The 24,868-nt window shown below is 42.1% G+C and overlaps 1 protein-coding gene across 4 annotated transcripts in view; it reads left to right on the top strand.

The window, feature by feature from the left end:
• GRM7 (glutamate metabotropic receptor 7) overlaps positions 1-24,868 on the top strand; it is a 935,735-nt gene that overhangs the window by 889,919 nt on the left and 20,948 nt on the right. The window contains exons 10-12 of one of the 4 annotated variants that reach the window (XR_011562970.1): positions 3,512-3,632; positions 5,631-5,690; positions 6,534-6,633. The exons of the other annotated variants lie outside the window; for them this stretch is intronic. The gene's annotated coding sequence lies outside the window, so the exon portion shown is untranslated. Of the gene's footprint in view, positions 1-3,511; positions 3,633-5,630; positions 5,691-6,533; positions 6,634-24,868 lie in introns of those variants that run through there. 4 annotated transcript variants of the gene reach the window in all.

Below are 24,868 nucleotides of genomic sequence, written 5' to 3'. Positions count from 1 at the left end.
AGGATCTGCTGCTTAGAAACAAACTTTTTTCTAGGATTTTCTTGTTTCAAAGAGTTTGATTAGGTGCTCACCTTTTCTGCCAATTTAAAAATGTATAAACCTTAATTAGGTTGAATTGGTTAACAGTGCTTTTCAGGTCTACTACATCCTTCTACTTTTCTATCTATTCATTCTATTAATTTTTGAGAGCTTGATACTAAAACTCCAACCAAAAATATTCATCTACTTAAAAATAACTGTAATACATAGTAGAACTATATGTAACTTTGTTCTGTATTTTCCAAATCTTCTGTAAATGTGTTATCATACTTTCATAATTTAAAAACTAAAAAAGAAAGAATATTCAAAGATTATAGAAGTGGCTTCATAAATTAATGATAAACATCTTACACAGTTACTTAAAAATAATTGAGAATGGAAGTTGGTCTAAGTTACAGGTATTCAAAGAGGGGAGTATATGACCATGTTCAAGTTCCAGTGAGACTGGACAGCTTGGGCAAAGAGTGAAAGAAGGCCTGTCATGTTGCTCCTTCAAATCCATCTCTGTGCCTATTTTCGGGGCCACAAAACAGTAAAGAAAAACCTATCAATTCTAGAGTGAAATTCTGTAAAACTTCAGTGTAGGCCACCATGCCCCAACAAAGGCAGATGATATTGAGCAAATCAAACATCTGCTTTTGGGGGATTTAGAGGAAGCAGGTTCAAATTCAGACAGAACAGAATAACCCGATTTGAAAATACTTTCCCTGAAACCCACTCTCCTTTGACAGATACAGTAGATCAGATACCACCTGACTCAGCACTGCCTCTATCTCTTGTCTGAATGGTGTTTAATTTTGAAATTCTGCAGTATTATCAATCCAGTGATATTTATTTTAAACTTCAATGAAGCAAAAAACAAACAAAAACTGATCACATATAAATTAAAATCCTCCATTAATCTGGCATCATCACCAGATCAGGAAACACGTTGTTGTGTTAGGAGGTGTATTTTCATACCACAGGATGGTTTTTCTGATTGGAAAACTTTGAGTTGAATTCAGCCTTGCAAATATGGACAGTCCCAAGTCTGATTTTACATTCTGCTTAAATAGTACTGAATCCTGTTTTGTCCAGGTATATTTGTCCAGGTTCTGAGCAAGTGCATTGGTTACAATATTATGGACAGTTCACTAATGTATTATATGGTATTGTACATCATTTATGTTTTTTATAATTTCTTGTTTATCATTTCTGCATTGGGGTTGTTTCACATTTTTAAGCTTTTCAGAGGTGTGCAATCTCAGTTTTTGTAATGTGTTGAGACGCCCCCCTCCTCTTTGACATTCAAGGCAGTAACCCTGAGTTAACTGAAGATGCCTTCAACTGAAATTCCATTTAAGAACACTCTATAAGTACAGCTTAGCAAGGAATATATGTTCCCTGGCCTTTTACATAGAACCACCTTAGAAATAAATGCAGCTATAAATCTTGCCAGCATATTTCTTTCTGCCTAAGTGCTCTGTGAAGTACCCCCGTTTCTCTCATCAGGGTTTGGTCTCGGCATCCTCAAAAACCAATTAATATCTTCCCTCCCCATTCTGTAACTTTGGTTGGACTTAAAGAATGGAATGAAAAGTCCACATGCCTAGGATGTCTACTAGTTCATGACATCAAAGGAACATATACGTCATTTCCCCAAGTCCTGAAAACTATGTCAACTTTTACATTGAAATCTGGCACCACATCGTCTGGCCAGAGTCTGTGAAACAGAAGAGTGTTTTTAAGTTGGGTCAGTCAGAAAAGTGTTTGTCGAGCACCGGTCCCCTGAGTCAGCCCTAAACTGACTAGGAATGGGGGAGAGAAGCAGACAGTACCCTCAGGGACCTCAGATCTAACAGAGGACTCGCAGGTAAGCAATTTCAATTCAGGTGACAGGGGATCTTAGAAGAAGTAGCAGGAGGGAGTGTGGAGAGCATCACCCAGAGGGGTTTGTTTGAGCTGCTCTTAGATGAAGGCCTCCAGGCAGCCATAAAGAAAAGGCTGGAGGCAGGAAACAAGGAAGCACAAACAAGCTGAGATACAAAGAACGTGCTGGGTCATGGGGTGGGATCACAGTTCTGCGAGACTGCGCTACTACTGTGTACTGAGGCAGAGGGTTTTGAGGATGACAGAAGCTGTGTAGAGAGGGACTGAAACTTGCTCATCTTTGTGCTGTGAATACGGTGCCTGCAAACACTGAGGCCTCAGAAAATGTCTGTGGCATGAATGGAGTGTAATGTATCACATATCAAAGGCTCCCAGCCTCACCCAGGATGCAGTAGGCAACAGTAAATACCTACCAAGTGGGGCTTCCCTTGTAGCTCAGCTGATAAAGAATCTACCTGCAATGCAGGAGACCCCAGTTCAATTCCTGGGTCAGGAAGATCCCCTGGAGAAGGGGCACTCCAGTTTTCTTAGGCTTCCCTGGTGGCTCGGATGGTAAAGAATCTGCCTGCATTGCAGGAGACCTGGGTTCAATCTCTGGGCTGGGAAGATCCCCTGGAGGAGGGCATGGCAACGCTTATTCTTGCCTAGAGAATCCCCATGGACAGAGGAGCCTGGCAGGCTACAGTCCATAGGGTCGCAAAGAGTCAGACACAACTAAGAACAGCATAGAGGAGTTATTAACAATAAGAAAGCACCAAGTCTACAGCTTCAGCAAGCAGAGGCGTAGTCTTCCAGATAAAATTTCTAAAGTCACAAGAGGCAGTATTTGACCCTGTTGTCACAGGTCTCCAAACACTGTTTTTATTGATAACCCTTAAAACTGATGGTCAGCGCTATTCCTGCACTTGCATAAATACCATTCCTACTGATGAGCTACCCTGTGGATGAAACCAGCCAAGTTTTATGCCCATTTGTTTCCTTGTATGGACTGCGGAGACCAGTTTTCATTTGAAGGGAACATCAACTTCAAAATAAATTTATATTTTAAAAATAATAATAAAAATAAAATAAACAAAAAACAGAAAACAAAGTTATCTTTGGAAATGAATCCTAAGTGCTTGAGTTAAATGGTTATAGCTTCTCATTTGGTAAAAACAGAAACATGATCAATGTAATTTTTTTTTTTCTTCTAAATATTCAGTGCATTTTCTCAGAGACTGGCATTCAGGACAGAGTTTGTGTTTTAGACCCCCCGTTTAATTTGCATTTGAAAAGAAAACAGCATGTCCTAAACCAAGGTCAGTTAATCTCTACAATCTTTCTTCCTTCCAATTACTGTGAATGAGCATCTTCTCAGGACACAAGCAATGGTGACTCTGGTTTCTGCTACTAAAGACATGTCTCAGCTCCGCAGATGTTCTTTTTTTTTTTTTTTTTTGGCTGTACAATGGAATTCGGATGCATTTTAAATTAACTTTCTCTAGGAATCAAAGGTAATCATTATTTCTTTTTATGATCCACATGAATATTATCATTGTCTTTTTTTTTCTTTTCAAATATAAGATTATTTTTCAGTTCCTTTTATACCTCTGTCCTCTTTCAGAGTAACCTCTGGAGACCCCAGCTTGTTCAAAGAGGATTGAGAAGATCACTCCAAAGCCTCTTCTTGTTGAGCTGATCCAAGCATTTAGAGGACATAACAGGAGTCAGCCATCCCATTCTCTGTAAGTTGTGGTCCTGATGTCACTTATGACCTTGTGTGTGCTGTTTCTTTTCTCTGGCTAAGAATAAGGAAACCTGCACCAGGGTCCTAACCATGGCGCTGATACTCTGAGCGGCATAAGCTTCACCACCTCATGGACCTCTGTGACCTTGAATAAGTCATGTCCTGTATCACCTTTAGGCTCCTCTTCTGTGAAACAGGAGGAAGCTTCCCTTGCTGAGACACTATGGAGATGACATGGAACCACGTACACGAAAACCTTCCTTTATGAAGGGCTGTGCATATATAAGGCAGCATTGTTGGTCTGTGATCATCTCTCTGTGTCACTGTAATTGGCTTTTCTTTCCCTTCTTCTTTCATGGTTACATTTTTATTTTATTTTATTTTTTTGTCTACTGTGAACCATCAGAGTTGGAAGGAATGACATCTGGATTGCTATGAAGTCAGGAACCTTTTCTCTAAGTACCATAAGCTCTGTTTTTGAGATGGGTCACAGTGGTCTCTGATGGGTTATTAATAGTCTTTGGGCTAGGTAAAATTGACACAGAAGGTGATCAGTCACTCAGCAAGACTGCTGTGGGACAGCTAGGCTCATACCACCTGATATAAGAACCACTCCCTGTGATTAACTCTGACAGGTCACTCCAGGCCAACTGGCAAGCTGAAGTGCATTTTAAGTACAAATAATACTTCTGGGTATGTCTTGAGTGATAGACTAATGGTTGAGTGGAACAGAATCACTCAGTCTTCACTTGTGAAACACATCTGATTTCCTTTCTAGGCCGAGATATTACAACAACATCAATTAATAAGATCTCTAGGATCTCCATTGATACTTTGGTATTTATCAAGCTTACATCAAATACAAGACTGACCCAAAGGGCCAGGCTCATTCATCTCATTATCAAAGGGCCTAGAATTGTGCTTCAAAGCAATAACAATAATATCCATTCTGATGGTTGTTATAACTGCACCATATTATGCCTATAGACTTACAAAGTGCTCAGCCATCCAGTGAGACAGGTCTTACTGTCCCCACTTAACATGGGGAGCCTCAAATGAGGAAACTGAGGCTCAGAACCATAAAGCAATTTCAAGTGACTCACACACCACGAATACATGCCTGAACTTGGCTTTCGTGGCCAGAATTCTTTCTCATAAACTTCTCTAAAATTGAGTGGAGTAGGACAGAATGTTTCAGTCTACCATAGTCTATCAAATGAGCATTTATTGTTCTCATTAAATTGATTCTAGGAGTCTTCAACTTCCTGAAGATGAGAGAGGCCCTTCAGGGAAGAAATCATAAGCTGTTCCCAGGGCCATTTTAGAATAAGATGTGTTTTGGTTTGTTTTTTTCCTTAATGGTACTTTGAATGATAAGGCTTCTTGATGTCATGTCTCCTACTATTGAATTCTTCTGGTGGTCTGAAAAAAGTTAAAGACTATTGTTTCTGCCTCAAAGAACATGGCCTTCTGGAGTTAGAAATGTCTAACTCTTAAGAATGCATCAAACTCCACAGAATAACATACTTGGGCAGGGCGCAGTCTGTTCAGAGTAAAAATCACAGGTCATGCATTTTGATGACTATAAGCAGACTCTACCTCTGCATCAGGTGATCGAATTTGGCATGGGAACCTAAGTGAAGGAAATTAAACTCGGAAAAGGATTTGCTAGCATTAAAAAATGGCACTTCCCTGGCTTACAAAGGTGTAGAGCTAATTCCCTCCCCAGCTTCATCACCTGCTCCTTCTCTCTTCTGCTTCTGCCACCGCAAAGCTCTACAAAGAAGTGGGCCACCAGGGTCATTACTGTCCGTGTTAGCTGAAAATCTGATTAAGCTGGCTTCCTAGGGTTAGCATGAGAAATGTTAGATTTTCATGCTCAGAGCTTAATTCTTCTTTCCCTCGATTCTGTCATGTTTGCAAACTTCATTTGCATTTTAATTTCCCGTGGTTTGCCAAAGTCCAGACTGAGACTTGAGCTGTTGTTTCTGTTCAGGTGAAAAGTCCGACCACAGTGGAGCATCTGCAGTGGCACTGAGTCAGGCAACTGGCCAAGGCAAGTATTTGCTGCCTACTTCTGAGGGTCCCCAGGGAGCTTCGCCACCCAGCCCGCCAATGCACTTAATGAGTAGAGGAGACTCTGTCCAGTTTCCAGAACCATCTTGGTCCTGGGTGGTCCTTACTACATACTAACCAGTGCTCTCAGCATTCCCAAATAAGGAGAAATTATCGTAAATGGGAGTTGGGATCTTGGTCTACTAGGATCATATCATGGGGCTTTATTTAGGGGAGACATCAGTGCCATTAAGTAGGAAAGATCCCTACCGTGAGTTACTGTTATCAATTACCAAGGAAGGCAGTCTCCTCCTGGGGGCTGGATGCTCTGCCTTCTGTGTTCTAGAAGCAAGGATGGTAGTATCAGTGGGGCATCATCCCTGCTCCCAGAGGAGGCAAGATAAATGACAAAAGGGAGGCATTTATGCCAAGCAGGCAAAGATGATCTTCGGAAAAGGTTATCTCTGCCTGCGTTTTGTCATTGGTAACATACGCCTGCATACAACAGTCGTTCTTGTTTAGTCGCTCAGTCATGTCCAACTCTTTTTGACCCCATGGCCTGTAGCCCACCGGGCTCCTGTGTCCACGGGATTAACCAGGCAAGAATACTGGAGTGGGTTGCCATCTCCTTCTCCAGGGGCTCTTCTCAACCCGGGGATCAAACCCGCCGTCTCTGGCATTGGCAGACGCACTTTTTACCACTGAACCACCAGGGGAGCCCTCATACGACAGTAAAGCACTAAGAACAGCGTTGGCACCATGGCCAGCTCTGTTGGAAAGTTAGCCATCAGCGTTATTACATTACCTACAATTAACTGAACTTTTCTCTGTGTCTTCCCTCTAGGAAAGAACTTGGAGATTTCAATCTGATCCTCTCCCCTGTGATCTCTTGTACCCCTCTTCCTCTGTACACCAACACAATAAAATTCAAGACTGTCAAATAATCCACGTGTGTCTGATGTTTATTTGGAAAACCTGCCAGGTTTTCCGACTGCGATATCAACCCACATCTTCTCTTGTCATATTTAGTATTGACTGTTTAATGAGCAACTGTGCCTTAAAGCCAAAATTTCACTGCACTATCAGAGACCAGAGGAGCTACCTGGGAATGGACATTCAAACACACTTAGTTTCATTTCATAACAGAGAAACTACTGTCCCAACTTTTGGCATAAATGCATTCAACACGGTCACCATTGCAGCAATGTTTACATTGCTATTACCACCTGTTAATACTCAGATATTTAAGAAAATACCAGGGACCAATTTAAATATCCAGTGTATAACAGAAAATCTGCCGTTAAGAGATCTGAAATGCATTTTAGTTTGTGCTTCTAATTTAAATCTTTTCTTCCCTAACCTGCTGCTCATCAAATGTCACCTGTATGTGTCCTCCCTGGGGACTCTGATGCACATTCAGGTTTGGGAACTCTTTTTTAATCCCTTCTTATAATCAACATGTGCAATGTGGCTGGTGCGATGGTGACACTTACAGAGCAGAGTTTTCCAGAATATTAAAAAGACTAATTAAAAACATGTATACACACACACATATTCAGGTTTATCACACCAGCAGCATCTACCACTCACGTTCCCAGGAGCCATCTCTAGCTGTCTGCTAGCACAGTGAGAAGCTATTTCAAGGTCTTCTCTCAAGAGACTCTTCCAGACTGGTACCACAGACTAAATAAAGATGAAGCTAATTGCTGAGCTCTATTATTGGAGCAGAAAACATAGCACCATCTTTGTTTAAAGCTGAGTCTCCATGACAACAGCAGATAAGAAGCTGGGTTAACAGTCATCTTTCCTGCACTTAGTGAGCCCCAGGTCATGCCCTTCATGGGCAAAATGAATTGATACATCCTTATGCAGTCGTTTCAGACTGCTCAGCAGGGCAACTCTGATTTTGTTTAGCTGGGAGGTCCTCAAAGAGATAAACTATTTTCATACTTTTCTTGATGTTTTTCATGCCTTCTTACCCAATCAGAAAGTGAAAACTGTCAGAATAACCACTGTTAAAATGGCCATTGCTGTTAAAAATGCACCTTGATTTTATGTGGCAGCCTAGATGCTAAACCCTACTTTGCCCTGTTCTAGATTGCTTAACTCTCTGTGCATCGGTTTTCTCATCTTCAAAATGGGTATAATATTATTAACTACCTCATACATGTAGGGTTGTTATTAGGATTAAATTAGTTCCTATGTTTAACACAATGTTTGGTATATAATGGCCAAATAATTAGTTGATATTATGAGCATCACCAGTGAAACAATAACCGCTCAGTTCATACAGTAGCCATTGGCTACCTGTGGCTAATGAATTAACTTGAAGTAAATAAGTTGAAAAACTTGTTCTTCAGTTGCAATGGCACATTCTAAGTGCTCAGTGAGTACCTGTGACCTAGTGTCTACTCTGCTGGAGAGCAAAGATGTGGTACACTGAAATCGTCACAGAAGTCTACTGGACAGCTGAGCCATAGCTCAGGAAAAATAGAGGAGAAGAACTTCCCTTACAGGAGAGAGATGTGTTGTTCTCAGCAGTCTCTGTTGACTGTGCAAACAGTCTTCAGACTCTCTGGGAGCAGTGGGGCCGATTTCTTTTGTAGCATCTAGTCAAGAGTGGTTTCCAGTGTGAAATATGCAATCATCATTGTCAGTTTAAAAAAAAAAAAGTTTTCTGAAAACAGTTCTCTCTCAGTTGGCACAGTTCCCCATTCCTTTCATACACTCTTTTAATTGCTGTATCTGTTAATTCTACAGTTGCACATACTTCTCGAAAAGCAGGTCAGGTGGCAACTTCATGGCCATCACATGTCTTGCAGTAGAACCCCGTGGCTACTGGAGAGGATGGTTTTCTTAACCGCCACTCAGAGGGGACTGATGGGAATGTTTACCTGTCAGGTCAGTGATGCTCAGAAAGAGAAGCAAAGTTAAATATTTAGAGATGGAGACACAGGCCTTTGCTCCATCTCAGGAAGCAAGTTTCATTGGTGAATGGTCAATTGTGGATTCTAATGTTGGCTGGAAATGCTTGGTCCTTTTCCTTAGAGTCAAATTGCCATGTCTTGTTCGTCCTATGTCTGGTTAGGCCCTGATATCATTGCCTGGAAGGTGCTTTGTGAATGTTTGAGAGTGAGAGAAAAACATAGGCAAAGCAAAAGATGTCCAACATTTCTAACAAGTAAAAGTTTTATGTGCATCATGGACAGTTAGTGATGTTATACATGACCCAGAGGAGTCTTTGCTGCCAATTTATATTTTGGGAGAACTTCTACTATAAAACTAGCTTGGGAAGTTGGGAACAATAGCCAGTGAAATGTCCTTAATCTCAGGCCAGTTCTATCAAACTGGTTGAATATACAGCTCTGCTGCAGAGAAACCTCTCCCAGTATTTCCAGTGCTCTTCCAGACCTCAAGATATAAAAGGGCGGCATAGGGAGAGGGAAAGCAAAAACTTTCCCTTCCTACTCTTGAATTTTCTAAATTGGTTTGGCCAAAAAGTTCATTCAGATTTCCTGTACCATCATACAAAAACCCAAATGAGCTTTTTAGCCAATCCAATAAAACAAAACAAAATAAAATTGATACTACAGGTAACTAAATACTCTCAATAGAAGAGTATCAATGCATCTATGTTTCAGAAAAAGATTTTTTAAAATCCACACAATTGAAATCACATCAACAACTAATGCTTACAGTCGGCTCACCCTATTATGGCATTTCAGCATTTCATAGTTGGGTTTTAACATGCGCTTACACAGACAGCATCTTATTTCGTTATCAGGGCAGCACGATGTGGCAGGTGGTCTCACTCTCACGCACAGGTGCATAAACAACGGCTCCGGGGGTTACAAAAATTGGCCAAGGTGTTACTGATGGAAGAGGCGTTAGAAGCCATTCTGACCCCAGTACACCCCTGCATCCTTTCATTAAAGAAGTGCAGTATCTTAGGACTGACAAGTTCATCTTTAAGCAAAAGAGAGAGAGAGAAAAAAAAATCCCTCATTATAGAAGATTTAGATTATAGTGCAATCTGGAAAAAGAATTTGTCTTTCCTGTAGATAATCATCAGCTCTGAGTAGCCATTGGGTCACCTTATCTACGAAAAGGTATATAGCTCAGCCAGGATGGAGAATAAAGATGGATGGCTATAGGAGGAGGAGAGAATTATTAACACCAGGTAAAAATGCAGGCCGTTTATCTCTCCAAGGCCAGGAGGCTGGAACGGCTGGAGACGCGTGTACTGTGTGTGATGGGAGGAAACAGGGTTCTGTTGGTGCTATTTTAGCTGGTACCTTTCGATGCGGTCACCACATGGGTGATAAAGACACCGCAGAAGCCCAATTTAAATCCAGGGGTCTTACATTTAATCAAATAGCCTTGTGAGGCTGATTAAAGAGATTAAATTAAGTCTGAAAAGAAAGGGAGACATTTCCACTTTTTGGCATCGACTAATCTTGATTCTAATGGAGCCTGACTGAATCCACCCCACATGATTTATGGAGTGCTTACTGCTGTCAGGGTCTGGGTGCACATAGTGGAGACACAGCAAGCTGCCACTCCTCCAGGAATTTATATCGTCCACAGGAGAAGGGAGAACAGCTAGCCTTATTAGACACGATACACGGATGCATGATAGAAGTGTGTGAAAAGGGCTCGGGACTTCTCCAGTGGTCCAGGGTTCCCACGGCAGGACCTGGGTTCAATCCCTGGTCAGTGAACTGAAGGCTGTGAACTAGACCCCACATGCCCCAAGTAAAGATCCTGTGTGCTGCAACCAAGACCTGCAGCCAAATAAATAAATATGAAAAGAGGGCTCAAAGTAGCCCTTGGCTCTCCTGAGGGGGACAGGAGGACATTTTCCTTGTGGCTTAAAGAATGGGGCAGTATGGGAGAGGGTGTTCCAGACAGAGGGAGGGGAAATGGAAATGACAGACAAGTGATGAAACGGCAGCAGTAGTATCAGCAGTGCTGTGGTAACAGACCTTGAGTGTTTTCCATGGACCCACCAGTGTTCCAAATACTTAACATCTATTAGCTCATTTAATCGTAAGAACCTCCTCAGATAGGCATCATTAGGCCCGTTTTACAGATCAGGAAAGTAAGGCACAGACATGTTAAGTAACTTCCCTAAAGCCACCAGGAAGTAGAGAATTCGGTTACAAACTCAGCCATCTGGGCCCCAAGACCATGATTCTGACCAATGCAGTGCCTTACAGGGATAGGTATGTGGTGTGTTTGAGGAAGATCCATTTTCCAGTTCAGCTAGATTGCAGAGCTTCTCAACCCTGGCACCAGTGACATTTGGGATTGGACAGCTCTTTGTGGTGGGGGGCTGTCTGTCAGGGGTGATGTTCGTAGAAGGTTTAGCAGTATCCCTGTCCTTTGTCCACTAGACAAAGATGCCTGTGGCATCTCCATCCTGCAGTTGTGCACATCAGCGATACCTCCAGACACTGCCCAGTGTTCTCAGGGGCACAACTGCCCCAGTTAAGAATCACTGGACAAACGTATGATATGTGAGATCCGAGAGAGGCAGGAAAACGTTATCAGAGCCCCACTGTGAATATCCTCCAGGTCTATGCTGAAGGCTGTGCGAATGCAGACTACAGAAGGAAAGGTGCCACCTGGGGTTTAATAAGTAAGGAGCTACAGAAAAGATATAACTTGCAAAGCATCAGGGCAGGAGGTCCTATGGGAATCAACACAGACTTCTGAGTTCTCAGGTTAGGAGCAGGATGTGTTCTCAGGCTTTATAAATTATATGTTCAAAAATCCTAAAGCTAAAGATAGCAAAGGATAATATACAAGAACAGAGGACAAGTCCAGACACTCATTTCACCGACTGGTCCTTGGAATGCAGCCAATCTCTGACCCGAAACCTCAGAACTCCAAGTTTCATTTTAGGTAAGAAAGCTCCTGGATCTGGGAGGAAAAAGAAAAACTAACCACTCAGTTTTCCTAAGAGGCTGCAATGTCAGATCCCATGGCACTATGTAAGTGTGAACACAGTTGTGGTTCTGTCAGATTCAGAGAGTACATTTTTGCGTAAATATTTACTGGACACTTGGCCACCGTGGAAAAAAAAAAAAATGGAAACATTTTCTCCCCAAGTTTCTATGTGTGTTAAGCCGTTTAAGTCATGTCCGACTCTTTGCGGCCCCATGGACTATAGCCCGCCAGGCTCCTCTGTCCATGGGATTCTCCAGGCAAGACTACTGGAGTGAGTTACCATTTCCTTCTCCAGGGGCTCTTCCCAACCTAGGGATTGAACATATGTCTCTTATGTCTCCTGCACTGATAGGCGGGTTTCTTTACCACTAGCGCCACACAATTGCAAGCCAAGGATGTTTATGATCAGAACAGCAATTTTATAAACAGGAATAAAAGGCGTATGAACCTTCTAAATATTCTACAATAACAGACTACTTTTGTAAAGCCAAAGATGGTTTTAAAATGATCTAGCTCAGAATTGTACCTCATGATAAACACCCACCTAATTAAACAATTACATCCATTCCTCAAGCATCCTTCTTTTCCATTACCTGTTTTGATTTCTGGTGAGTTCTTTTTCATGTCATTGGGAAGGATTATACAGAAGTATTTTCTTAGCCCTCTTTACAAAGCTGCAATGACCATTTTGAATCTCGTATAGTTGCAGGCTTCTGGCTTACTTCATAGTTTTGAAGATGGAATTCTCCTGGGGAAAAAATAACTTGATTGCCTAAAGAAAAGGTAACCCAATCTCTGAGAAAGCCAACAGCACATCTCTGACAGAAAGCCATCCGAGGGTCAGGGCCCAGGGCTTTGGAATCAGACGTGGCATAACTTTGAGGCCAACATCTTCCCATCTCAGCTGTCTTATCTGGCAATGCAGGGATGTGAATAACTTCATTAATCAGGTTCTTTCAAGGCTGCATGAGGTGGCTGGCCTGAACTATATGATCAGGAGTACAGCTAACGTTCAGTCCTAGGTATCCCTTCTGATCCAGAACTTAGAATCATTCAGGACTTTGGGAGATCACACCAACCTTGCAATCTCTTGGAGGTGTTTCTTGTGTTTCTTGGAGATAAGGAAACGACCTACCTTCTATAAGAGCACATCCCAGTTACTCTGTGAACCTCTCAAAAGTTAAGGCATAAAACTGCCCCCACAACCCATCTCACTTTGGTCCCAATGAGATGCTGGAATTGTGAGATTCAAGCCTCTCTCTCAATACCAGTGCTCCCAGGAATAATCTCAGACTCCTGGCTTGCGCTGTAGTGGAAAAAGATGTAATAGAGAATGCTGTCTCTTCAACAGCTTTGTTTAAAAAAAAAAAGATTCTCAGGTAGAATGGTGAAGTCAAGTTCAGGCATTAGACTAATACTTTGAAATTTTAAATTTCAAGCTTTACAGTTTGTCTTTGAGGAAAAATGCTAAGCTTTTAGATTCTTCATAAGTATTAAATAGGTTTAATCATAAGTACCCTGCAATATGTGCTTTGTTCCTTTTATTGGGAGTCAAATTGAAATTTCCGATTAAACAGGATAAATTATTACACAGCAGCCATTGTAACGGAAAAGCAGTTACCAAGAAGTTTAGTTTCTGTACTGATGAAAGGCATGTAAAGACATCAAAACTCAAACATCTGCAAGGCCCTGTTGGGAAAGGCGACACTGCGTGATGCCTCGTGACATTTTAAGGGCAGCAGACAGCTGGTGTGAGTGTAAGCAGTTTTAAGATGTCAGGAAGAAATTCAGATCACAGGATTAGGGGATCAGCCCTCATTTCATAGGTGACTTCTTCCTTTGCTTCAAAAATGAAAACACTTTCTTCTTCTCTAAGACAGATGTTAACAGAACAGAAGGCAAGCAGCCAGAAAGAGCAATGGATAAACTCCCGAGAGGGCAGTGAAAATGAGGGTCCCCAGACCCGTCTCCTCCAGAGAAACAGGAGCGTGAAATTGTTCAGACCATCTGGGGACTCGGTTGCTGGGTGTGGGGTGGGGCTTTCGTGCTTATGGCTGTGCAGTAGTGAAGGGCTTAGGCAGAACACAGTTGGGACATTTGTTGGCATGCTGCCCAGCCTTTCCCTGAAGATGCTTTTCCTTCTCAACACCAAGGCTCCTCCTCGGCCATTGGAGGCCTGGGCCTAGGAGCCCCCACAGAAGATACATGACATATGTTTGTCTCTATTTCACATCATCCCTTCTGGCCTCAATAACAGTTAGAGGAGGAGTATAATCCAACCAGTGGTATGAACTTCATTCAGCCAACTGCCTCTTAGCCTGAAGAGCAAATGGTCAGTGAACAGGGATACCTAAAGGAAGATGCTTTTTACTAGAATTGTTCAAAAATCAAACCCTAGGTTGAACAGAGAACAGTTCAGTTCAGTCGCTCAGTCATGTCCGACTCTTTGTGACCCCATGAACTGCAGCACGCCAGGCCTCCCTGTCCATCAGAAATCAAACCCTAGGTTGAACAGAGCACAGAGCGATTCATGAAAACCCAGTCTGCTAATGACCATCTCTGGGTAAAGATTTCCAGATGCTGAGCTTTACGGTGATAGGAGCTGCTCTCTTCCTTCCTGTTGCTGCATGTTCACCACTGAGCACCGTCTCTGGCAGGTGGTAGCTGGGCGGTCCACTTTTAGAACTAATATATAAAACACACCAGGCGTGGTGACGCGAGTACTTTCAACTAACATTAACACCACCCTGTGGATTCTGTAGAAGCAGAGGGTAAGAGCAGAAGAGGAAGAGAAGGAAAAACTTTCTTCTTGCTCTTCCTATTTAACTGGGAGCCAAGCTTCTGCTCTGAGGGGAAAGTGAAGCCTCAGCAAAAATGCAAAGAGAATCCAAGTAACTCATTCTGGACACTTCTGCTTGTGCAGTCCCAGGTCCTAGCAATTAAGAAATAATTGAAGAGCTTCTCAAACTCTAATGTCCATGCGATCACCCAAGGATACTGTGAAGTTGCAGCTACAGAGATGCATCAGCTCAGCACGTGTCTAATAAGCTCCTGGGCGATGCCCTCAGTGAAGGTCTTTGGACTGCATTTGGGACTGCGTGGGCTGAAGGGATGCTGAAGGGAAATACCGATCATGCCCAAATTTCCCCAAACATGCTGACTTTAAAGCCTAACTCTTATGAAAGATGTGAGTCCACTAGACACCAGTATTTAATCTAGCCTCAGGGAGTCACCTTATAATTAAATTAAATAGTGAATGTGAAAACTTGGTGTCATTCAACTGGCTATTGTTACGTGAAAGTGTTTCTGTCTCTCTCAGCAGAAAACATAAAAATATGGAAAGTTGTAATTTCACTTACAAGGTGTTTGAGGTTAATCTCTCACGGATAATGGCACTTGCAGCTAAAGTAATAAAAATATAAATAATAGCATATTCAAGACCCATCTGCACTGTCTTATATATCGATCTTAATTACAGACTGCACATTTTCATCTAATTGCTAATAGTAAGTCAGCTCTGGAATAATTAGGAAGAGGAAGACTTATCATCGTTGGAGCAGAGTACGAAAACGCTTTTGTTTTTTTCAAATGTCACTATGACATTAAAAAAATTCAGCAGAGAAAGACAGTAATAAAAATGTGAATGCAAATATTAGTCCAAGATCAAAGTCAAGGAAAGGGGGCTCAGATGATCCCTGGCTGAAATACAGATGTTCTGACACTTTGGTTCTTAGCACTGGCTGTCCCCTGGAAGCACCTGGAGACCTTTTAACCTACACCCATGCCTGGACCCCACCACCCCAAGTTCTAGGTTGTTGCATTAGGATGGGGTGCGGGCAGTTAGAGTTAAACGTCTCCCCCAGTGAGTCTACTGGCAGCCGGGGCAGAGACCCTTGCTCTCTTGTAGAATGTCTCCACTGTGGTCCCCAGCCAGCAAGATCAGCATCACCTGGGGACACAGGCCAAGCACACATTCTTGGCCTCACCCTGGACCTGCTGCAGCAGAGGTCCTAGGCTTGGGGCCCGTCCATCTGCACTTCGACCTGTTCTCAGGGTGAGTCTGGTGCATGCTCCTGGAAGTTTCTCCCTGAGAATTCTGAGGGCCCTGTGCTTCTCACCCAGAGATTCTTATGTGGGGCCACTGAAGTATCTCACATAGAGACCTCCCTGCTGGATATCTTACAGCCTGGGCTCTGGTGTTAATTCCAGAGAGGGTACCACCACCCCCAGTCTGGGAGTCTCAGTAAAGGAAGGAAACCTAAGGTCACTTAATTAAAGATTTAATGGCTACTATCTGACTCAATGGACGTGAGTCTCAGTGAACTCCGGGAGTTGGTGATAGACAGGGAGGCCTGGCGTGCTGCGATTCATGGGGTTGCAAAGAGTCGGACACGACTGAGCGACTGATCTGATCCGATGTTACCCCCAAAATATGATCTTGTATAACAGGCTTGAATACTTTTATGATAAGAAACTTGCCAGCATCCAGTCTACTCCACTTCATCTTCCGATGCTCACTAGGTACACACTCTCTACTTAACGTATTTACAAAGATGACTCGTTTACACTTGGCCATGGTCTCCCATGATGAATGCTGTAATCTGAATTTGACCCCTGTACGAGATGCATTTCAGGGAGGTTCTGAGATATGCAAGGGTCATGTGGTTTCTTACAAAATAGACACCAAATTCTTTGTCTTGAGAACACATAGAAAGTTCATTTTTCAGCACCAATAACTTAAAAGCTGTTGTTAGAAAATCAAACCGATGCTTTCCATTCTCTTGTCTCCAAAATAAATATCCTTTGCTGGTGGTGGTTTAGTCACTAAGTCGTGTCTGACTCTTGTGACCCCGTGGACTGTACGTAGCCTGCCAGGCTTCTCTGTCCATAGGATTCTCTAGGCGAGAAAATTGGAGTGGACTGCCATTTCCTTCTCCAGAGGATCTTCCCGACCCAGGAATCGAACCCAGGTCTCCTGCATTTCAGGCAGGTCCTTTGCTCCTCATACCCAGTATCTAGGACTCTTATCCCTGCTGAGTTCAATTGATCAGCACACAAAACAGCAAGACTATGAGTAGATATTCACACATTCCACGTATCCATTAGAATGATACTTTTCCATGTCTTGTTGGCACATGTAAAAAAAGATAATATTCATAAGGCATATTTGGTAAACTGAAGAAGATTTGGGGGAATCTGTATAAAACTTATTAAAAAATCCATATTATCTATAAGTATATTACTCAATAATCAAAAGCTTTAAAGAAGAGGTTAAATACTGAATTTGTGTCAAATTTGAAAACCCAACATTTTCCATTTTTTAAATGAAATTTGGGGCTTCCTTTCATGAAAAGAGAGTTCCTAGCAACTTAAATACACAAAATGGCTATGAACAATTCCCAGTTAAGACTTTGATGATGATCTCTTCAAATTCTTAATAGAGAATATAAATGAAAAACTTTGTATGAGGAGATGATAGAAAGTTTGAAAGCATTTTTTTTTACAAGAATTCAGAATTGTGTAACAGTCAAATCTATATTTAAAGACTACAATAGCTTCTTAATTTAAAAAAGTAATACTAAAATGTCTTGTGAGCATAATAATGTGTTCACATTTTGTGAACACATTATTTGCGAACAATACTGTGAACACATTTTGAATTTAGTTCACGCGTTTTTCCTCTCACATGTTTTAAATAATCATGATGTTTTAATTCTTTGATGCACTTGTATGGTTAGAGCAGTTACCACATTAGCATGCCTCCAAACATGTGCATCAGTCACAAATGGACGGAAGTATCGATGCATGCGTGAATGCAAATAAAGGCGTCGAATATACGGATGTGGACCTGCAAGGAGGCCCACCGACCATGGTGCTCAGTTGATCCCAATGCATGGTTCCCTGGGCACATCAACAGGGACCCCCTCTCGGAGCTCTATGGGCTCCTGCCCTCCCAGGGGGCACATGATACAGTGAACCTTATATCCAGGTAGGGGAGCACCCTGGCCAAGCCTCCTGGAAGAATGGGGAGAACTGTTACTCATTTACTTCGCGCTTCACCTTTGGGAACCTGAGACAAGTCACATTTCCTTCTCTGTTCAGAAAGCCTTCCTGTCCTTGGCTTGAAACACATTACTGGTTATCCCAGGCCTCAGCTAGCTGCTGCAAAAGGGATTATTGCGTCATGACACTGCATTTCTGGAGCCCAAGATGGCAACACCCTGGTCAGCTGTCCTACCCATGTCATCCTTGGACATCAAGCACATTTTTCTGAAAGGAGTGACTCAGGAAAAATCCACTAGGAGGAGAACACCTGAAAGCACCTGCCAGGTACAAACCATGATCTCAGATGGCTATGTTGTTATACCATCACTCTTTCCGACTAATATTCGTCCCCAAAGGACTGCTGCAAGCATCCTGCCTCACCATCACTATCTGAATAAAGCTCGGTCTGAAGCCCACCTGCCTCAAAGTGACCTGAAGCTCTTCCTAAAAGTTCAGACCCATAGATACACCCAAATTCAAATTACCCAGTCTAGTTGGGGATGCAGATGGTCAACTTATTGCTAATAGATATGAGACTACAACTATGAGAATACTTTGCTAACAAGAAGTACAGGGAACTAGGAAGATCAAGGAGTACTGGCTACACAGATCAACAGTAGCTTTTTTTTCTCATTTAAATTATTTATTTTAATTGGAGGCTAATTACAATATTGTGGTGGTTTTTGCCATGTGTGTATTATGTGTGTTAGTTGCTCAGTCATGTCCAACTCTTTGCGACCCATGGACTGTCGCCCACCAGGCTTCTCTGTCCATGGAATTCTCCAGGCAAGAATACTGGAGTGGATTTCCATTCCCTTCTCCAGAGGAATTTCACAATCCAGGATCAAACCCTGGTCTCCTGTGTCACAGGCAGATTCTTTACCATTTGAGCTACAGGGAAGTCTGTGGGTTTTGCCATACATTGACATGAATCAGCCACGGGTGTACATGTGTCCCCTGCTCCCGAACCCCCTCCTACCTCCCTCCCCATCCCATGCCTCTGAGTTGTCCCAGTGCACCAGCTTTGAGCACCATGTTTCATGCATGGAACTTCAACTGCTGATCTATTGCATATATGGTAATATACATGTTTCAATGCTATATTCACAAATCATCCCACCCTCACCTTCTCCCACAGAGTCCAAAAGTCTGTTCTTTATATCTGTGTCTCTTCTGCTGTCTCGCATTTAGGGTCATCATTACCTTCTTTCTAAATTCCATATATATGCATTAATATACTATAGTGGTGTTTTTCTTTCTGACTTACTTCACTCTGTATAATAGGCTCCAGTTTCATCCACCTCATTAGAACTGATTCAAATGCATTCTTTTACATAACTGAGTAATATTCCATTATGTATATGTACCACAACTTTCTTACAGTAGCTTTTTAAGGCTTGGTCAAGGGATTTGTGAACTTCCCAGGTGGCTCAGTGGTGAAGTATCCACCTGCCAATGCAAGAGATGCAGGAGATATGGGTCAGGAAGATCCCCTGAAGGAGGAAGTGGCAACCCACTCCAGTATTCTTGCCTTGGAAATCCTAAGGACAAAGAAGCCTCGTGGGCTACAGTCCATGGGGTCACAGAAGAGTCAGCCTACTGAGCACACATGTGCACATGAAGGATGTGTAGGCATTGGTAACACAAAGTGAGGGGAAAGGCCTCCAGGCAAAGAGAAGAACATGTGCAAAGGCCCTGTGGTAGAAGCATGGCAAATACAAAAGACTGAACCAAGGTTGGTGTGACTAGAAGGAAAAGATCAAGGGCAAATGTAGTTCTTGATAAAGATCCCTGAATAATTGTCAAGTCACACAGAAATGTGTAGAACAAATTAGAAACATCAGTCTTCAGTCTAAAATTGCTGCAGAATCCTTGAAAAGTTTTAAGCAAAGGAAGTGAGAATACAAAGAACAGATAATGCAGTTTATCTTTTTAATATAAATCACTTCAGTAAGTGTGTGAAGTAATAGGTACATGTAGACATCTAGAATTTGGTTTGGAGATATTTCATTGGTTGAGGTGATGATGTTAGCTTTGATTACAGAGGTGGTGATGGAGATTAAAGTAATGGGAGATAATGCTTCAGAGGTGAAAGCAACAAGATTTGAAGATTAGTTGTCTTTCAACTCCACTTCTTCACCTGTAAGAAATTCCACTGACTTGCACTCCAGTGCTAACTTACACGCTGACTGCTGTGGCCCTGGACATGCGTCCACAAAGTGGGTTGGTGCCATATTTACAGAATGCAGTGCCCGGATTCAGTTGGTTGGATTTGTTATCACTTAACTGTGCTTTGAAGTGGAGGGTAATCTCCCCAATTCATAAGGCCAATTGTTTCAAGAACTTTATGAAAATATCTTTATGTTTGCCTCTCTGTATTATATGCATGACTCTATGCATTACTTTATATTTGTGAAGAGTTTAGGTCAGTTACAATGTTTAGGGGGAGCAGTCCTCAAAACTGCCCCTGCTCTTACACAAAATGCAATCCTGGAGTATCCCCAAACCACCCTGAGACTTGTTAATTTGCTAGAAAGCCTTGGTTGGATTTGTTATCACTTAACTGTGCTTTGAAGTGGAGGGTAATCTCCCCAATTCATAAGGCCAATTGTTTCAAGAACTTTATGAAAATATCTTTATGTTTGCCTCTCTATATTATATGCATGACTCTATGCATTACTTTATATTTGTGAAGAGTTTAGGTCAGTTACAATGTTTAGGGGGAGCAGTCCTCAAAACTGCCCCTGCTCTTACACAAAATGCAATCCTGGAGTATCCCCAAACCACCCTGAGACTTGTTAATTTGCTAGAAAGCCTTGCTGAAAGCTGCTAGACTCACAGTTATGGTTTATTATGTGAAAAGGACACAGGTTAAAATCAGGCAAGAGAAGAAGTGCATAGCACAGAGTCCAGGAGACAAGCCACACAGGGACCTTTCACTGTCCTTTCCCTGCTGGAGTCAAGATGCATGAATGTACCACAATCACAACAAAAGATGTTCACTCCAACCTCAGAGTTTCAGTTAGGGCTCCCTTCTATCTGAATGACTGTGACTGACTGTAGGGTTGAACTCAGTCTCCAGGTCAACTAATATGACCCAAAGTTCCCTAAATCACATTGTTACTATCTGGATAGCCTGAGGCATCCAGGCAAATAAAGGTTTCATCCCAGGATCCAATAACAAAAGGTCAGACCTCTTTTTCTGGAAAGGTTTAATTATTTATCATATGTGAATAACATCAAAAGCTAATGATTTACGCCACTAGCAGTAGAAAAGTAGCTCAAGTTAATATTGCATTGAAATTAGAGGATAAACTTGTAGAAACATGCTCTTTTTCTTATAAAAAGTAGACTACACAAACCAAGGTTAGATCCCACGTTACCCAGAATTAGTTTCGTTATCTGTTAGAAAGCTTCCCTTAAGAATTTCTCTGTTTTTCTTTACTGACCTCAAAATCCTACTTCCTGTGGCCGACTAGGGAAAGTGCAGTTTTTTAAATCGCTGAAAAGGGAAGTCCATTTTAGCATTTTTATCTTATTTCTCCAAATTCTGAGTTTCTTGATTTAGTCATTTCTTGCTTATTGTATCGGTTAATGGGCCAGATTCTAAGGTCTTTCCTTCAGTGGCTGAGGAAAAACCACAGGGAAACAGAGAGACAGGATGGTTTTCTGTTTAGAACGACTTCTCGTTCTAAAGAAGTAACATCCAACAGTTTCCACAGTAAGTTGGCACAGTCACTGATACTCGATCTCATTTTTTTAATTGACATCATCAATTTCAAAGAAGGATGAAAATGTTATTTACAAGATACCAGCAGATGGTGGAACCATTATGGTCACCAGAAGTTTCCAGAACTATTTAGGCCAGATGCCTCCAGAGCATGCCTTGTAACTACTCTGACACTTGCTATCTCTGAACATGGAATGTGAAGTCCACAAATCAGGGTAAATTGGAAGTGGTCAAACAGGAGATGGTAAAAGTAAACATCAACATCTTAGCAATCAGTGAACTAAAATGGACAGAAATGGGCAAATTTAATTCAAATGACCATTGTATCTACTACTGTGGGCAAGAATCCCTTAGAAGAAATGGAGTAGCCCTCCATAGTTAACAAGAGAGTCCGAAATGCAGTACTTGGGTGCAGTCTCAAAAATGACAGAATGATCTTGGTTCATTTCCAAGGCATCCATTCAACATCACCGTAATCCAAGTCTATGCCCCAACCAATAATGCTGAAGAAGCTGAAGTTGAACTGATCTATGAAGAACTGGTCATAGCAAACTGGTCACAGACAGCAAGCAAACTGGTCATAGAAAACACCCTTGTCCAACTACACAAGAGAGGACTGGACATCCCCAGATGGTCAATACCAAAATCAGATTGGTTATATTCTTTGCAGGGGAAGATGGAGAAGCTCTATACAGTTGGGAAAAATAAGACCTAGAGTTGACTTTGGCTCAGATCATGAGCTGCTTATTGAAAAACTCAGGCTTAAATTGAAGTAAGTAGGGAAAACCACTAGGCCATTTACGTATGACCTTACGATTATACAGTGAATGTGACAAAAGGATTCAAGGGATTAGATCTAGTAGACAGGGTGCCTGAAGAACTATGGATGGAGGTTTGTAACATTGTACAGGATGTGGTGACCTAAACCATCCCCAAGAAAAAGAAATGCAAGAAGGCAAAACTGTTGTCTGAGGAGGCTTATAAATAGCTGAGGAAAGAAGAGAAGGTAAAATCAAGGGAGAAAGGGAACAATACATACAACTAAATGCAGAGTTCTGGAGAATAACTAGTAGAGATAAGAAGGCCTTCTTAAGTGAAGAATGCAAAGAAGCAGAGGAAACAATAGAATGGGAAGGGCTAGAGAACTCCAAGGAAATTGGAGAGGTCAAGGGAACACTGCATGTAAGGATGGGTACAATAAAGGACAGAAATAGTAAAGACCTAACTAAGAAGCAGAAGAGATTAAAAAGAGGTGGCAAGAACACACAGAGCAACTATACAAAAAAGATCTTAATGACCCGGAGAGCCACGATGGTGTGGTCAAGTGTGAAGTCAAGTGAGCCTTAGGGAGCATCACTATGAACAAAGCTAGTGGAGGGGATGGACTACCAAGTGAGCTATTTCAAATTCTAAAAGACGATGCTGTGAAAGTGCTATGCTCCATATGGCAGCAAATTGGGAAAACTCAGCAGTGGCCACAGGACTGGAAAAGGTCAGTTGCACTCCAATCCCAAAGAAGGGCAATGCCAAAGAATGTTCAGACTACTGTGCAGTTGCACTCGTTTCACATGCTAATAAGGTAATGCTCAAAATTCTTGAAGCTGGTCTTCAGCAGTATGGGAACAGAGAACTTCCAGATGCACAAGCTAGATCTAGAAAAGGCAAAGGAACCAGAGATTAAACTACCAACATTTGTTGGGTCATAGAGAAAGCAAGGGAATTCCAGAAAAAAACATCTACTTCTGCTTTGTTGACTACACTAAAGCCTTTGACAGTGTTGATCACAACAAACTCTGGAAAATTCTAAAGAGCTGGGAATACCAGACCACCTTACCTATCTCCTGAGAAACCTATATATGCAGGTCATGAAACAACAGTTAGAACCCGACAGGGAACAATGGACTGGTTCCAAATTGGGAAAGGAGTATGTCAAGGATGTATATTGTCACTCTGCTTATTTAACTTCTATGAAGAATACATCATGCGAAATGCCAGGCCAGAGGAATCACAAGCTGGAATCAAGACTGCCAAGAGAAATATCAACAACCTCAGATATGGAGAATTATACCACTCTAATGGCAGAAAGTGAATATAAACTAAAGAGCCTCTTGATTAGAGTGAAAGAGGAGAATGAAAAAGCTGGCTTAAAACTCTGTATTCAAAAAACTAAGATTATGGCATCCATCCCATCAATTCATGGCAAATAGATGGGGAAAAAGTGGAAACAGTGACAGACTTTATTTTCTTGGGTTCCGAAATCACTGCAGATGGTGACTGCTGCCACGAGATTAAAAGACACTTGTTCCTTGAAGGAAAGGAGTCCACCTAGAGGGTTAACTGGGATGAAGACTTTGAGGTCAGTAGTAATGGTTGGAAAACATTCATCTGCGTGACATCTGATGTCCTATGGTTGGACAATATTCCCCAGCTTATTCAGCAACCTCCAGTGGACCTAAGAAGGGTACCTGGGACCAGGTGTGCCTAGCAGGGTACATCCGGTTGAGCTTTCTTTCTCAAGGAAAACATTACATATAATTATATTGTCTATTATTTATGTATTTTATGAGATATAAAACATCTAATTTTAACATTGCAAATCATGTTTTAAACATGGCCTTGGGTCATCAGGAAGTAGCCCAGAGAGTAAGGCGGCGGCGGGTGGAGGTTGCTGCATGGGCCCCTCTCCTCTGTATCAACCAGAGCAACTTCTCCATCTTCTGATATACATATATGTGTGTGTGTATGTGTGTGTGTGTGTGTGTGTACATATTTGTTGTCATTGTTTGTTTTTGGCTTCCCAGGTAGGATTCATTTGAGTTAGGATTCTAAACAAGTGTGAAAGCTTGTGATTTCAATAAGCAGCTCAGTGTTTCTCACACTCCCTGCATTGGTTTAGAGACACTTATTTGAGGGGTTCTGGGATTCCCAGGTGGCGCCAGTGGAACTTGCCTGTCAATGTAGGAGACATAGAGATGCAGGTTCGATCCCTGGGTGGGAAGATCCCCTAGAGAAGGGCATGGGAACCACTCCAGTATTCTTGCCTGGAGAACTCCATGGACAGAGGAGCTTGGTGGGCTACAGTCCATGGGGTCACAAAGAGTCGGACATGACTGAAGTGACTGAGCAGGCACTCACCCTATAATTTCTGAACCCCTTTTCCTCATAAGAGGGAGCTGGTGTCCACAGAGGGTGGTAAATAGGTCAGTGCAGATGGACCACTGGACTATTCTGGGTTCTAGTCTCACTCTCCGTCTTTCAGCCTTGGCATGCACATTAGCTACTCCCTTCTGCCTGCCCCAAGCTCCTTTTTTCTCTGTCACCTGTCGTTGTTCTAAGAATCCAGACAGACCCTGGGATGGGACCTCTGGATTCTAAATGCTGACCAGCTGCACTGAAGTATAAGAATCATATTATTGCATTCATTTCTAACTTAGGCATACATTTTTCAAAGA

This window comes from Bos indicus, chromosome 22, assembly GCF_029378745.1.
Source record: "Bos indicus isolate NIAB-ARS_2022 breed Sahiwal x Tharparkar chromosome 22, NIAB-ARS_B.indTharparkar_mat_pri_1.0, whole genome shotgun sequence".
Lineage (NCBI taxonomy): Eukaryota > Metazoa > Chordata > Mammalia > Artiodactyla > Bovidae > Bos > Bos indicus.
Note: the sequence above shows the minus strand (reverse complement) of the source record. Positions and strands in the feature narration are given on the sequence as shown.